This window comes from Gymnogyps californianus, chromosome 17 (assembly GCF_018139145.2).
Source record: "Gymnogyps californianus isolate 813 chromosome 17, ASM1813914v2, whole genome shotgun sequence".
Taxonomy (NCBI): Eukaryota; Metazoa; Chordata; class Aves; order Accipitriformes; family Cathartidae; genus Gymnogyps; species Gymnogyps californianus.
In genome coordinates, this window is record NC_059487.1 from 9,724,701 (window position 1) to 9,742,129 (window position 17,429).

At 38.5% G+C, this 17,429-nt stretch overlaps 1 protein-coding gene across 1 annotated transcript in view; it reads left to right on the forward strand.

The window, feature by feature from the left end:
* TSHZ2 (teashirt zinc finger homeobox 2) overlaps positions 1 to 17,429 on the forward strand; it is a 141,852-nt gene that overhangs the window by 38,330 nt on the left and 86,093 nt on the right. The window lies entirely within an intron of this gene.

The window sequence follows — 17,429 nt, forward strand, 5'->3', positions numbered from 1 at the left end:
CTATGTATATCATTTCATTAAACATCTTTGTCATGCAATATATAATTTGGCTCCAATCACTTGGGTTTGACTTAAAGAGTAGAGCCAGACCATAGACTCAATTTAGACTTTATGCTTTCAAATTTCTGGCTTCTCCTGTGTTCTAACAAAAACATTTTCTGTTGACTTTTTAAAAAACTACACGCATTTCAGGTGAGGTTTTCTTGGTGCCTTAAAAGTGGTTAGCTACCAAGTTATCCACTGCTGGCTACTATTCATTTGTCTGGAAGGTTGTTAGGAAACTAGAACTTTCAAGAAAATAAGTATTGCCCAGAGAGGTCATTTCCCTCTCTCCTCTGTCCACACATGAATAGAAAGGGCTAAATTTCACTGCTTGCCTTTACATTCCTGCTTCCTGACATGTGTACCAAAAAGGTGAAAATTCTGTTATTACACACAGACAAAAGGGTCCTTTTCAGCACACGGGACGTTTACCAGTTGTTTATAAGGAGTAAGAATGTAGAATGACACAACAGGTGAAAAAATTTTGATTAAAATGGTTGATCTTTTGAAAACTTCTGTATTCAATCCTATGGATGTGAAATTTAGAGTATGAAAAAGTAATCTTTTCTAATGACCAGTTAGTACATATTTTCAGGAGGGGAGTTCTAAGCTGTGAGTATATACATTTTTTTCCCAGGAAAACTGATATATACTTAGAAACTAAGGATGGCTATTAGTGATACACAAATGCTTTAAACTTCTAAAGATATTTGGCTCCATTCAACAGATCAGTGTGGCGGTTCAGCTCATTAGCATATGAGCAAATTTGTTACACTTTTAAGGACTGTTTTCAGAATGGCCTAACCTGACAAATGCAGTGAATTCCAGATGCTAATGGCACTATTTATCAAGACAGAGCTTTTTAACATAATGCATAAACCTTTCGTACATGGTAGTTTTACTGTGCATTCAATTCCATTGCAATTCACTGCTTCAGGCAGAGGAAATGAAGAACTTAAGCAAAGTAAACACACTAGGAAAAAGCTCTTAGATCTGTGTGGCTCCTGGAGATGAAGTACTTATTTCCACAAAATTTGGCTTCCACCGTAACAGAGTAGGGTGAGCTACTCTGGAGACTCTAGAGTTAAATTATCAGTCTAGGTGTTTTTATGTTTCTCCTCTCTGAGACATCTGAGCATCTTGTACCCTATCAAAGCTTCTAAAAAATGGAAAAATCTTATGTTTTGAGGAGTTACTTAGAGCTTAAATTGCCTTGGCAAGGAACACCTTTCTGTTTGCTGTTTGTTGGGTCGTGCTACATAACAAAGCTCATGTTAACTAAACTCAGCTAATATTTTATTGTTATTTAGCCTATTTACTCTCTGTAGCTACAGTGTAGCTAACTGTTATGATACCAGAACTCTTTCCTCTCTGTGATGTTTGGAATAGTATTAGAAGTAAGAAACTGACCATGCAAAGAATAAAAAATATTATTTTGAGACAGATTATGTTGAAGCCAATATTAAACGAGAAACAAAAATATGGAAAGAATCAAACAATTTAACATACTCCTCATCTCCCAGCTTACATTACTGTTTCTAATATCTCAGAATTTTCCAGTCTCCTTGACATTTGAAAGTGATCCCTGTGAAACCAGCTTGATGTCTGCCTCTCTGCTGAAGCAAATAGCAATGACCATATTGCTCCCATTCCCTGGACCAAAGACTTTTCATCTTTCTAGACTCTTGTATCTTGTCAGACTAAGCTGACACTTCACAATGTAATGACTGCGCTCCAAAAAAAAAATTTGTTGCGTATTCCTTAAGGTCCCAGTTCTGGAAAGCAATTAAGTATAGACTTAACTTTACATTTATCCACCTTATCTGTTGCAAGGAGCAGCTTCAGCTTATACCAGCTCACACTCTGACCAATGGGCTGTAACTGTTACCCATGTTGATGTGAGATCATGGGATTCTTTTTCTTTTTCCTGCCTGTTTTATTCCAAATACAGTTGGCTTCAGGTTCCCATCCCCTATTATTTACAATGCAAGAATTTTGGGCCTTGATGCTACAAATGTTCCTGCATGTTTAACTACAAGCATATGAGTACTCCCAAATGAAGGCCCTGGAACTCTTCACATCTTAAGCACATAGTCTCCGATGCTGGAAATTCCTGTGCATATGCTTTTCTTTACCCCCTTGAGCAGTCTTATTAATTTCAGCAGAACTACCCACAGTAGTAAAGTTAAAACACGTACATAAGTATTTGCAGGTTCAGGTCCATAGTGACATTTCTCGTCCTCCAATGTTATTTTATCCTCAAGCCTGTTCATTGTCAAAAAACGAATCTGAGTAATCAGGCCTCACAACTCCCCTCAAACTCCTTCCTGGAACTTATTTTATATTCTGTTCTCTGGCAAGGCCTATGGACAGCAGCAAGGCTGTCCTAAATGAAATAACCTTAAGAATCTGACATGAATTGACAAGAGCCAAGTATGTCTGAGCTAAGGTTTAAGCCAAGCTGAAGTGAATAGTTCTCCCGGCTGTAGTCTAGTTTTAGTAGCACTCCTTGAAGTTGCTCTCTACTTCATCTGAGATTTTTTTTAATGATAGAAAATAAGCTGGATGGGAATTATAAATAAGAGAGATTTGAGTGTCAAAATGCTAGAATTTGTGTTCTTAAATGACCTGGAAGAGAGGCCTCCATTGTACTACTTAGCTCCTTATGTTTTGTAACATTTTACTCCAAATGGGCACTTGAGGTTTGAAGTGGGACAATTAAGTAGTTTCATAGCTTTGGTACAAAACCCATCTGCGTTATTGGAAGTTGCGCTGTGTAGGTGTGAGGAGCAGAGAAGCTCACAGTCCTGGACGAACAACCGGGAAATCCTCTTCCAGCCCCATGTCAGGTCTCTGGGCAATTACCTCTCCTCAAGAGAAGTGCAGAGGCCGTTCTTGGTGAGGCATCGTCCCCCAAAGCCTGCACACTTACATCTGTTTCCTTACAAAAGCAGCTGCACCGCGGTAAAGGCCAATATGGTAACAGCAAGGGGGGCAGCGCAGCCCGATGTGCTCAGCTGAAAGGCAGGAAATCCTGACTGCTATTCCTGACTTATACATTGCCTGTTTGAGGCCTTAGGCGAGAGAGTTGACTTCTCCAGCATTGGCTATAACATCGAACAATGCACCTGAAAACCAACAGTACTTTACAGGACTTAATCCCTGTTGAAGAAGTTTTGGGCTCTTGTTTGTGAAGATATATTCCCAATGTATTGCACATATAGGAAATAGTGAAAAAAACAGATGAAGAAAATAGTTGTAACTTCTTATGTAAACATATAGATCAGATGTTTTAACAGGTTAAATCCATCAAATGCACATGTAGCTCTGTTCCTAAATTATGTTCAGAACTGCAGGTGCAAATAAAAAATAATTTCTCTGCAAAGAAGTGGACTTACTCATCAACATATACAGCAGCTTTACATGAATGTGATATTGTGGTGACTGGCATTCAAAGACATGGCTAACTGGCTTAAAAATCAGACTCAAACAATCCCATAACTCCATAATCCCCAAATATAAACAACTGACATGGATTTTATGTTCCAGTGTATTAGAAGTGGGAAGCATCAGTTGTTTTAAATGGAAACATAGCAAATTACTGTATCTGAAAGTCTGTCACTTGCTCGAAGCAGAGCTGAAACAAATTATGGCTTATCTGAATGATTTCAGATAAAATTTCAGATAGGATTAACTGTGATGTTCTTTGTTCTCTAAACTTTAGAGCACTTAAGGAGAGGAGCTGGCAACATGGACAGTGTTTTATGACAAAAAATGTAATAACAGCTTTAGAGGAGGAAAGACAGCTGCACATAAGCAAAGTTAGAATAAACTTGGAATTTCTGGAAATTTTATTAGTGAATATAAAGTGTAGATAAGCACATGAGTATTTTGTAAGGGAAAGGGAAATATACTTAACTCTATTATGCATAGAAAATAAGAAAGATCTAAAACTTATTTTTTCTGTATGACAAAAGATGATTGCTCCTATTTTCAGAAATAGAATTTTTTAATTTTTAGTTATATTTTTCCCTCACCCATAAACCTGATTGTCAGCTTCCCTGACCAAAACATGTTTTACCATGTACTGCGTTTTTGGAAGTTACTTACTAAGATTGCTTCAGTGTTTTAAAATATCCAGGCTGAGATTCCAGTTTTGGATTATATTAAATTTGAAATCTTCATATTTGCCATATTTTCAACTCCTAAAAGCAAGGGAGGAAGGAAAAGCAAACAAAAAAAGTAAAATAAGGATTTATTAAAAAGGGCCAAAATTTGTTTGCAGCTATAAATGAATGAAGCTTCATTAAATTCAGGGGAGCTAGACCCACTTACATTAGCAGAAAATAAGGTCCTTTTTTCTCTCCTTTTCAATAATTTTTCAAATGCTATTTTTAACAATTCTAGAGGGAGGGGGAAAGTAGGGTGGAAAACAGTTACAGCCATTTTATCACATTTTACTCCTAACAATGCAGTACAAATGAAAAGAAACCATAATGCTCTGTAGAATAATACATTAATCATCATCAGTCGTCATTCAGTGCAGTATGTTCTTTCCACACCATGCAAAATATGAACAGATATCCTCATGAGAAAGAGAAATGTCTTATCTAATCGTTCACCTAGCCTGGAATACATAATGGGTTGCAGTGGGGTTGTGTTTTATTTGTCATCTCATGTATGGGGCAAAAATCACGTGATAGGTTTCTTTCGAACTGTGAGAGATTTATGAAAGGTTTCAGCCCTCAAGGGGTGGGAATTAAAGAGGTTAGAGGCTCATCTACCCAGAATATTTTTACTCAGAGGCAGCTTAGTTGTTTTTCCTTGAGAAAAAAAGAAATAATTTCACTGGAAAAACCCCCCTTTCTTAAGTTATTTTTCATGAGGAACTAACTAGCTAAACTGGTACATTGTGCCTCATGATGGGAAGATTTATTCTCCAACTACGTTTAACTATGTAGCAGCCCAGCTGTCATCTAGCCTTGCTCCCTCAGGAATGCCCAAGGGCCTGATCCTGCAAAGTGGAATATGCCTTGTGACAGGGGCTCAGCGCCCTTCACCAACTGGAGTCAGTGATCTACCAGGCTATCGAGATAGTAGATGGGATCTGAAGGAGTTTGGTATGGAAAACTTGTCCTGGTGGGAAGGAAGGTAGGTCAGGAGAGCTTCAGTCCCTTTTTTTCCTGGGCTGAGCTGGGTCCCTGTGATATGACTGCTCCTGCTGTGTGCTCCGGCCATGTAAGGCACCCGTCTGCCTTGGCAGGAGAGCAAAGGGAGGCTCTGGTTCAATATATCAGCAGTGGAGACACTGGCCACAGCTCCCGTGATGCACTTCGGGGGTTTTAATCTAGAACTTTTCCATTATTTGTACTGAGAAGTTGATGTTTCCTGGAGAAATTTTTGATAAATATTTTTACAGTCTCCTCTGATGAGCTCTTTAGGATTGTTACACACAATGTGGCACCATGACACACTCCATGGCTTTCTGCATAGCTTAGTGAAGTGACTATTTCACAACCTTTCCTCTTCATGAAATGTCTAGAAGCTACAGTTCAATCTCATTATTTTCCTTCTCCATTAGTCTTCTCCATTAACTCAGTCTTCAAAAACCAGGATAGGAAAGTAGTCCCAAATTATCCTAAATATACTAATACAATCAAGCCTCAAACCTAAAATGGAGGTTTTCGTACCCTATGATCTCCAGCAATTCCCCTTCCCCCAGCTTTTTCACTTGCTTATAGGTCCCACCGTTACTCCTAACAACATAAAATTATTGCAGTTGGGAGCCAGTGGTAGAAATATTAACAGAAGGATAGTCAGGAGGTTTCCTAGAGATGTAACATACAGAAGAATAAAATTAGGAGGCAGCTTCCAAATTACTTGGATACTTGTGAAAATTTCAAGTGAAAATTCTTGATGAAACTTTTCCCCTAATATTTCTTTCCCATGTCCCTCCCATTCCCTCTTTTTCTTATACAATATATATGCATATGTATTTCTACTCTAGTGCTTGCATCTCTCTCATAAATATATCTCATAAGTGTGTGTGCATGCTTAGATATGAAAACACACTTTGTACAACACTATAATGTTTGTACTGTTTCCAATCTTCTGTATCTCTGAAAAATAAGTAGGTGCTATACTTATGTCATTTATTGCTATTTGTTTCTTTATGTTGGTTCCTCTTAAAGTGCTCTTCTCATAGCATAGCTCCAGGGCATCCTTGCATACAGTTATGATACATAAAAAAACTGAAAAGCACAATTTAAACTGCAGCACCTCATCTGCTCTCCCTGTTTGTCTGTATTTTTCCCTCTGCCGAACATCATATTCCTTTCATTTGGCAATATAATATGATCTACCATAAAGAAATATAGCACAATGGAGGGTGAGTCATTCTGGTTAAAAGGTTAGGGCCAGATCCTGCATTCCCTCCTCCAAAAAAACTTCTATGTGTTTGAATAAGAGCATTTCCCAATTTGGAAACCTCAAGACTTAATCCTCAATTATGTGTGCCGGCATGGGCTAGCTTTTTTAGCTACAGGTTGCTTCAGTTTGGGAAGTCATTGCCATTTCTCTTTGCATTGTGCCAGTTCTTAAAGTTCTTCCTTATTCTTTGTTCTTGGAGGATCAGATTTACTCACACTAGAAAGACCCATACAGTTTAACTAATCCTTATCTGTAAAACGGTTACACGGAAATTTCGGAGGGATCTCAGCCTATGCCTTCCAAAGTCCGGGCCAGGGAACTGAATGGGGTTTTTGTGGTATATATGAAGGACTTCAAAACCTGTCATGTGTCACTCAGCAAAACTCCCCATGGTTTCAGTGAAGGCTTTGTCTGAATCAGAGTTTGTAGCCCAAACAGGGCTACATTTGGATGCCCTCTTATTTTGTGGTGTTTTTAGCTCTGTGTTGGGCAGCCTGGGTGCAAAGGTTTCCAAGCGAGCAAGCTTTGGGGCTGCAAATGCCAAGAGGCCAGACTAGCCATCCAAACTAGCCAGCAGAAAGAGACCCTAAGCTCTTTGGCCAGCTCAAGCACCTCTTTGCTTGGGGCTCCCATCCAGGTACCCCTACCTGGAGCGGAGCATGGTCTGGCTCTGCTATCCTGCCAACAGTTAGAGCTGTTCTCTGCAGCGTAGAACCATCCTCTGCCTGACTGGATTTGAAGCCAGTTCTGCCACCTCCCAGGAGAGCACACTAACCACCAAACCGTTCCTGTTTTGCATAGAAAGATATTAAGGAGGGGATGAGAGGAGATACAAAGACAGATTAAGTCTGCTGGCTGGGGTGCTGATGCAGAATGTGGGAGCGTAACCTTCCAGTTTCTCTTCTAACGAATATTCAAATGTGTCGACAAAGTGGAACAGTTTCAGTGGGAAAGACTGGAGGATACTCACCTCCGCAGTGAGGGCAGCATCTGGGGGCTTTGCTGTGAGATGGGAGTTAAAATTCCCACTCTACATTAGGACACGGAGGGGTCTGAATTTAAGTCTCCTGCACTGAAGGCAAATACAATATCCTAACTGGTGAGCTCCTGCCAAAGGCAAAAGTGGTGGCAGTCCTCGATCCACGAGGTCATCTCAAAACACCACTGTTGAATCAGGCCGTGTGGACAAATTTAGGCAGAAGGACATTTAGCATTTACCTTGTGGATCTTGTTGCAATATGGACCAAAATTGCAATAGAACGGCAAAACAGCAAAAATTCTGGTGCTTAGCACATTTTATTAGTGGAGACTTAGACATCTGAGGAATCTAGGCTCTTCCAGACTAGCTGAACGAGGTTTTTGAGTACCTCATTTCAGAATTAGTGACTCCTAATGTGTCAGTTAGGTGAAAGTGTCACTTCATAACCCTAAGCTTTCCAGATTTTACCTTGTTTGGTCTTTTTAAATTCTTCCTGTAGCTGTTCTCCAGTGATTTTTTCTGTTCCTTATGCTGCATCAGTCATACATCAGGTTGTGGCTACTCCCCGGTGGCTTGCAGAGAACAATAACATAGGTGAGAAAATATACCCACTCATATATTTTGATTGTTTGACTTTTTCCTATACCTCTCTGGAATACACCTCTACCTGTGTGCTTATTTACATATTAATGTGCAAGTATTTGCAGACCCACGTATTTAGCAGGACACGGAAACTGGGGAATAATCTGTAGACAGTAGAAGTATATCATTTTGATTTACAGTCTAACATTTAAATGTTTTGAGGTCAGACCTCTGAGCAAAAATAATTCACAACTGGATATACAGCTTCCACAGGCTGTACATTTATTGCCAACAAGTACAACACAGATTGTTTTTTACGTGCCTGCTTTTTATTGCTTTAGATGCTGTTGCAGGATAGTTCACATAAACATTTATATAGGGTTTAGAAAACAGTTGTTAGCAAGGAGGAAGCTTTTTCTGTTTACACAGCCTCCGAACAAAGCCACCGTGCGGAGCTTCCTGTAATTGACATGTGGGCGGGTTTTTTTTCAAGTCACTGACTGGAAGAAGTGAGTGTCTGAGATTTATTCCTGACAGGACTTAAATTACTGGTAGCCTGACACATTTGTGAACAATTACTAGACACTGAGGTGTTTAAAGTAATGGGTACTGTTTGCTTGAGGGATAGGAAAGTTTCAAAACCATTAAAACAAAACAATTTTCCATTTGATCAGTAAAAAGCAAATGCATACATTTATTTTTTCTAAAAGGCACACATATATTTGACTTCTTAAATAATTTTTCTCTCCACATGCACATACTTAAAAATTCGCTTGATTTCCTTAACAGTAAGTTTCCATACATTTGTACGAGCATCGGTTAGCTGAGCTTACAGTCAGCTCTGAACATGACACCCATGAGCTTGCAATCTCCCAAAAGGCGAATGCACTAGCAATGTCTCGATTAGAAAAGGATCTTATTGTTAAGTTGTCTGAAATAATAATAATATCTACTTTTTTGTCCTCCTTTTATTTTTCAATTTGAAAGAAGAAAAGTGAAAGGACCTAAAATTTACTGCTTTATCCATTTGACCATTAAGTACAGCGAACATTTATGGAAAATAAACTCTGCTTAATTCTCTCATTAATCTACTCTACATTTATTCATTTATTTGTAATTCTTCAAGGTAAAAGTTATATTTATTTCCAGCATTTGCATTCAGTGTTCATATGCAGTGACTCCTTCCGTTCCTCATTACAGAACCTGGGCCTAGGAAATGCACTTCATCCCAACCCCCCGACTTTCTAGTAGCCATTTGAGAGACTCCTGTCACAAGAGGAATACAATATTGCCCTGGATTATTAAAGGTTTTTAGGAAGCATCCTACATGTACACTGAACTGTGTGTACTCACTTTTATCCATCTTCCCTCATTAATCATGATCTGTTGTACAGGTGCTGTCTCTGCAACTCGTGTTATTCTGATGTTCTATGATGAAAGTGAATAAAGATATTAAAACTACATACATCTACTAATAGCCAAAATAAAAGATTTAGATGGTGAATATAAATCAGTATTTTAGAGAAGGCTAGTAAGCCTGCTTCATTGCTGGTCTAGTGACTAGAAGCCAGATTGTTCTTCCTGGCTGAGTCAATAAAAATGTTTATACACGTCTTCAGTGCAACGTGGCCACACAGAGACCTGCAAGAAATGTTTGTAGTAGTGGTAGGTTAGGATGCGAAGCTGAGAGCATTGCTTGCACTACTGTTGATCCAGGCACTCCAATACTCCAAGTCAGGTTGCTCAAAATAATTACGCTGATTTAAGCACATTAAGCTTTCACCAAAATAAATTTAAACTTTGTCCTGTTTTTTAGTTATTCCTCCAACCACAAGGATAAGACGCTACTTTAAGGAAACAAAAAGGCAAAATGCATATGTAATCACATTGTCCCCGTTAGACGTCCTCTCACTGTTTTATTGGGATTCTTACAATGTGAATGTGACAGTTTTTCCCATGGGCAGTTTACTACTACACAAAATAAGCCTTTTCCTTATAGTTATTTAATATTCTTCAGGAATGAAGATGCATCTGTGTGTTTTGCTAGCCTTCCTGGAAGTGCAGGCTTCCAGATTTCACCAAGCTCAGGTACTATCAGAGCAGCTTAATTTGTTGCAAAAAGACTGGACTCTCATTGCTGAATGAGAATTCGCATCCCTCAAGTAGATTGTTCTTGAGTGCTGTTAGAAAATCTCTTTCTTGTCACAGCTTCCTCTTTGACAACAACTTAGGAGGTGATCTGGGAACTGGGAACTACCTGGGGTTTTTTGGTTTTGCCATAGTATTGGGAAGATATGAAGACAGATTATAGATACAGCTTCAGCCTTTATAAATTACTCCCTGTCCACTGCTTGCTGTAACACAGGTGTAATCAAGGTAGGGTACATGGGAGATGTATTAATTGCTTGAACTTGTTTCCTGGCCCATCCTGAGACAGAAGTCAAGGGCTCCCAGTTTTATATGCTGTCTCCAGGAAAGGGGCAGCATTCAGACTCCAGTGGCCAGTGGGCCAAAATTTTCTTTTAACGCGCAATAGCAGTACATACTTGTCTTTTACCTTCATGGAAAATAAAGACATTCTGTGTCTTTTTGATGTAATTTCCAAAGTGATTTGCATTGGCTTCATTATGGTGAAAGCTCCTGAAAATCCATCCCTTGTGCCTTGTGTGGGACACTCTCCACTACGTTAGTCAGCTAAACCACTGCTCTTCATTTGAACCTATGTAGAAGAGTCTATAAACCCTGCAAAGAGGGAGTTTTTATTCCCTAGTTCTTGTTTTCTGTGTCAGTTCTTGATGCATTGAGTAGTAAACCAATTTGTAGCATGCTGTTAGCACAAAAGAATGAAAAATAATACCAAAAATAAAACATGAAACTGCAATGAATGCATCTATTTTTACACATTGTGTTCTGTCTCAAGGAAATTTCAGAAGCTTCAGCAAAAGAACCCAAAACACTTTCAGGGTATCAAATCACCATAGGGATGGCTTTCTCTTGGTTTTGCAAATTTTATTCGTCTTCCTGAGTATTTGGGGAAAGGAGAAAAAAGAACTGCAGATGTTCCAAACTTTCTATGGTCTTTTACAATTACTCAGGGCGGTGCCTCTTCTGTAGACTAACTATGTGCTGTTTTGCTCGCATATTCATAAATTTTTCTCATTTGTGAGAGTCACTGAATAGAGCATGTGAATTGTTTTACCCAGTAGGTGGTGGAGCAATAATGAAGCATTGTGATTAAGTAGTGTTGGAACGTCTTATCTTCCTCACTGAGTGGGAGGCACCATTAGTAGTAGAAGTAATTACCTGTGTAGAACGTGCTGATTGCACTGAGTATCTACTCCATGACACAAAGAATGTCTTCTCAACTTTAGGGACTTTAAGAGATCTCCATTTGCTGCTAATTTCACATTTTAAGCAATAGCACATAATTCCTTTTGATTTTTCTTTGGTGTCAAAATTACAAATAAACTTTGCAAGAGCTTTTTCTCCTCATCAAAATTCTGTCCTTGTCATTGGTAGCTACAAAAAGAGGATGATCGAAATATCACACGAAAGAACTGGAACTGTAAAAGCAGGGTACGTTCCCAGCGTGGCATCTGGACTTGCTCGCAGCTTGGGGGGTGTCCTGCAGAACGAGACTGTGGTGCCCTGATCTACCCAGAATAGTGTTACTCTATAGAAGTGATGCAGATAACGATTCAGAAACAGGACATCAACGCTGAGCATTGAGAGAAGGTCTCATCTTACAAAAAACTCCTTTAATGGGGGATATGTGGGAGGCTGTTGCCACTGATGGCATCAGCTGCTTACAGGGTTATTCTCACAGAACCCAATCTGTAGTATAACACACTCTGTCCTAAGGTCTGCATTTCATAAGCATTCATCCATCTGCCTGACAGTTTCCTGTAACTCTGGGAAGAAAATATTAAGATATGATGGAAATAAGCAGTTCTTTCTATCATAGAAAAATGGGTTTATTTTTTATTTCATCTGCAGATTGTACCTCTGGTAGTTTTTGTATCTCGTGTAGCTGTGAAATTAAGCCTTACTGCTCATCTCTACACTTTTAAACCCTTTTAGCTACTTCAAAAAACTTATAAAAAGTCCTGGGATCCAAAGGGGCCCATGACTGTTAGGATAAAAAAGAAAACCAGGAGCATTTATGGTTTGTTTTAGGTCTGATTCAAAGCCTGTTGGAATCACAACAAAGAGATTCTCACCGATTTTTCAGATTAATATCCAGGGTTTGAACATAATGTCTAACATAAATGCAATGGTGCTACGCTCCTGAAAAGTACCTGAGCACATTTGTAATAATGTAAGGGTTAGATGAGTGTATTGGGCAACATTTGTAGACAGGTAGAGTCAATTAAGATAATTGACAGCAGAGAAAAAGCCTTGTGAAGGGGCTGTATTGTCTCTGTTCTCTGTATTACTTTATATAGGCATTTCCTTTGGTTATTTTGGAAGGATATGAGGTCATAGTGATTGGAGACAGGCAGAAACTTTAATGAAGGTGACAAACTGTCATTGCATTGATTGCTTATTTCTCTATCATGTACGATCTCTTCCACCTATAAAATGGCAACATTTGTTTAAGGAATGGTATGGTTTCAGTCAACAGGCTTAACTTCAGGTTTTTTTCAGAAGCTTTTGCCAGTTTTTCTCCTACAAATACAGTTTCTAAATGATGTTTCTAATTTAATTATTTTTTTTTAAGTCTCCTGAGGGAACTGGTTTTTTTAAATCTTTCTCTGAATTACACTGACCTGCTTTTTTCTTAAGTATTTTCTTTTTCTTGTATTTTTTGGTTAATCTGTGATACATTTTACTCATGTTATATATCAATAGGGTCCTGGATAAACTATCTGTGACCACGACTGAAAGTTTGACGAGTAAGTTTAGGAGTGTGGAAATACTAAATTGCTGGAGCCACAACAGTGGAAATACATTTTAAATAATCAGACAAAAAATTAACTAGTGATTTTATGACTAAAGGAAGCCCAGATAATGATTAGTGCCATGTGAAATTTGGGATTTTTTCTTTGCAGAAGTGAATGCAACATTTTTCTTCGGTATTAGTTTCCATGGGCTTGGTTTAGCTTGATTGAAAATAAGGGAAAAGTCAAAAAGAACATCATTCTAAATGAGTAAGATCCACCCAGTTTTGTGCAGAGCTGTGCAACTGCATGTTTTGTGTGGTTCTAGTTTGCTAACATAAGGTTGGCTTCAAGTTAGGCCTGAGCTGATTTTATTCTTACTAGTGTTGAGTTAAGCAAAATATCTGGAAAATATTTCAGCAGAGCAGCCTGGAATTTAACTGAGACCTAAATCAGGCACATTTTGCACGGTAGATTATTTTGCTGTAATTGTGAACAGCAATTTAATGATTAAAAAAAATATTGTGAATATCTGTTGTTCATTGCTGGTGTTGACAGGGACTAACTGCCTTCAAGAACACCAAACAGGCAATTTCCATCCCTTAGTGTGACATGAAAACAGTGAACAGAGATTTTACTCATAGTAAGAATATAAGTAGCATAAAAATTTGCGCAGTTTAGCATTCTTTTCCTGAATCCTACTAAAATTCAGGAATGCTCCTCTTCTGCATGATACCTTTCAGTATCACTCAGGGATATGTTTGATAGTCCAGTATGCATTCTTATGCTTTAAAGCGTGATAAAATTAAAATACCAAATTAGCTGTGCTCCTTAAAGTAAGATTCCAGAATATTTCTGTCTCCAGCTACTAACTGTAAATGAGAACACCTTTATCGTGTAATCAGGTAGTAGATAAATCATTATTAGTGGCAAACTTTTATATTGTGCTGGGATCCCATTGTGCTACAAATAGCACAATCATTGAAAAAGGCAATTGCTGATCTGGCTTTCTGATTAATCCAGTAAATTACAGATGTGCTTTATACACAATAAAATTTTAGCCTTGCTGAAATGTGTTCCATAATTTGTATTCAGAAAAATATGTAACATTTTCACAAATATACTGGCAGATCCTAGATTTAAATTTTTTTTTAAAATCATCTAAACTGGTGATTGTGAAATTTAACTACAGTAGAAGGTAGTGAAATATGTGCCCTACATGTATCAACCCCAAAATATACTGGTAGAGATTGATGATCTGTGCAGATATTATGCATGTAAGGATCATGCACACAAGTAATTGGCCAGGTTTGTTCAAGAATTGTTTAGGTCAAAGGAATCTAAAATGTGAGAAAGGTTCTGGAGCAGTGCAGATGTGCATGTGCCTAGTTAGCACCAACAAAAACATTGCAGTTCTTGTTTTAGGAATAGAATCCAAATTTTGAATCTTGATTCGTATCCATCGCTTAGACAGAGAGAAATGTAACTCCAAGCAGAAACTTACACAGGAAGGAGGGAAAAATGAAATGTGATGTTTTGGTCCAAGTGAGTTTGTTTAAGAAAGAAAAATTGAAAAAGCATTTTTGGCAGTTAAAGTGTTACGTGGGTTTACAGTCCTTTTTGGAATATGCAAGTATGTCACAATCAATATTGTTCTTGATAAAACTGAACTACAGACAACGTTTTTAAAAAAGCAGCAGACCCTGATCCCTGGACCAAGTAATGAAATTTGCAAAGGAAAATTCATAATATGTGATGGAAAAAAGACGCATACACCTGATGTTAGTTAGTGGGGAAAATATTGGACAGAAATTGTTAGCATGATGGGAAATTAAATTACTTTAAACAGTATTTGAACATGAAGGGAACAGAAACTTGATTAGGGAAATCATTTCAGATATTATTTTAATTCTTTCGAAGTCCAAAAAGCCTTCCCAAAAATCCCTAGAACCAATCAGCCACAAACTGCTACATCTATAAGGAGACATTGTGGTCAAGGGACTAGCACGCAGATGATCTCCTTCTAACTCCTGGTTTTTCCATGGCTTTCAGCACCTTATCCAGGGCCAGCCTCCAAGGCTTTTATTCACACTGAGAAGTATCTCTTGAATAATCCAGCTGAATCTGATTGCAGCCTAATGTACTTTTCCACGTGACCAATGGCCTCTTGATCAGATGAATATGCTTTCCATACAATGAACTAAGGGTATTTCCACCCTATTCTCCTTTGGTGTCTTCCTTTGTAAACTGTTGGGGATAAATGCTATGAAGTTGTGTTTGTAGAGCATTTGGGGACATGGAGTGGAGGAAAGGAGGAAAGAAGGCCAACTGAGTTTCACAGCTTTGTTCAAAGAACGGTTGATTTCTGGTATCTTTAAGTCTAGTTTCTAACTTTCCCCCAGTAATGCATTCAGACAGAGAAGAGTCCTGCCGGGCGAGAGGCACCTCTTCGGCAGGGACCTACCTGCAGATTCTCAGAAGTATTTAGGCACTGACTGCAGTGAGAATTAAGCACTTAAACAGGGACAGGACCTGCAGCTGCCCAAAGTCATAGAAGAAACGTGTAGCCAACAAGGTCTCCTCTAGTCCAAACCTTTCCCTGCCTGCTGAATCATCTCTGGGTTTTCATAGGAGCTGCCCCTGTTAGTCCAGTCACAGCAGAGAGGATGCACCCATGAAAACGTCAGCGTGTTTAGAGAGAAAGGGGAGAACTACCTGGGCAGAACTGCGGCCAGCTTGCTGAATTTAGCACCCCATCTCTTACATGGTGTTAATATGGAGATCAGAGTCAATAAAACACATGGAGGCAAAATGTATGATTCCAATTTACATTAAGGAACTTAAAAGTTGTGAAATATGTGAAGAACAAACTGTTGTGAGAAAATAAGTGCCAGCCTTCCTGCAAATTTTATATCTGATTCTGCAAGCATGGGAAGTCTTCAGCACTGTTCCTGACTTGGCTGCCAGTTTATGTGGGAGGGGAAACAGCCATTTTGCTCGAGGGAAATATTTTTTAAAAGTTCCATGATGAGAAGGGGGTTTGTTTGTTTGTTTATTTTTGTTTTCCTGTATGAAATGAGTTTTGCAGTTTAAAATAATGGCCCAAAGGCTGAATTGTGACTCCATCGGCTTCAGCTGAGATGTTACATGTATGTTTCTGTGTTGAGATTTTGGCAAGTTAACTTTGTCTGCATATAGATATGTATGCACACACATTCATTGTCTGTGTGTGTGAATAAATGCACACAAATTTAAGCTTTCATCTGGACTGCATTTTTGAAGAAAGTGTGTGTCAGACAATGCATTGTTCCAGTTTTATGGATTGCAATGATAAAGCACAAAAAACACAAATTATAACGGAGAAACACAAATCTTCCAGGCCCTATCCCAGCCCTTGCCTCTCATGAAGTGGCATGTTTTTTTCTTAAACAGGGGGGCATATTTTTTAAAAAACAACTGGCCATACAGCATTTGCCATGTAGGAGGCTCAGGAGTGAGCGGATTTCAGGCAGGGTTAGCCAGCATTTAGGGAACAAAATGAAGTGGGAAGCTTTTCAGATGTGCTTTACTGGGGTCCCACCTTCTGGGAACAGGAGGAGTTTCGGATTTTCTTCTGAAAATCTGCCTTTTTCATGTAGGTGTTGGATTGGAAGCTGAAGCTTTGAAAATCTGGCCTCAGAGGCCTATTTTTAAAATATGGTTTCTGCTTTTTCAGACACAATTTTGTGATCCCAGCTAATTAGGAGAACAGCCATGTGGTTAGACATCTGAGTGCTAGTCTTATTGCTTGTAACAATGACCATGTTAGAAAATCTGGTCCGATGTGGTTTTGTTGTTATTTTGTTTTTTTGCTTTCAGAATAGACTGGAATATAGTTTTCAGGCTGTGTTGGACTCCATTTCTGATGTTAAAACAAATAAAGTTGCTATTCAGTAAGACTGTTGCTGATGGACTCAAATAAAATTTCAATTGAAGTGACATCTTTTATTTTCAAATGTCAGTTTCTCCCTTCCGTATTCTACATGCGCTTTCAGACCACTGTTACGGGAGAACTGCTGCACGACTTTTCTTTGATTTACCATTCAGTCATCCAAAATCAGAAATACAAAAAGGTTTAAATATCAATTGAAATTAAAATTTAGGTTTCAAAAGGAGTGTTAGTCCACTCTCCAGATTGAAAGCTTACTTATGGTTGAGTATATCATGCTAATAAAATTTTAGCTTTATATTACAAAGTGACTTTAAGAGACTCCAAGTAGGAGAGTGAAATTAAGTATGTTATGAGAAATTGTATCCTCAGTTGACCTCTTTGGAACAGGAAAAGAGTAATCGAGGACAAAATTTATTCTGTTTTGTAGCATTTGGCTAGCAATTTGAAGGAGAAATTACTCCATCTAACTAGCTGATATTGCAGCAAGTACTGCAGAGCTTGATCGCCAAACACAGATACATCTGATACGTGTGTGTAGGTTTTGTGGTGGTTATTCAGAGAACTAGAGCCGACGCCACATTCAGGA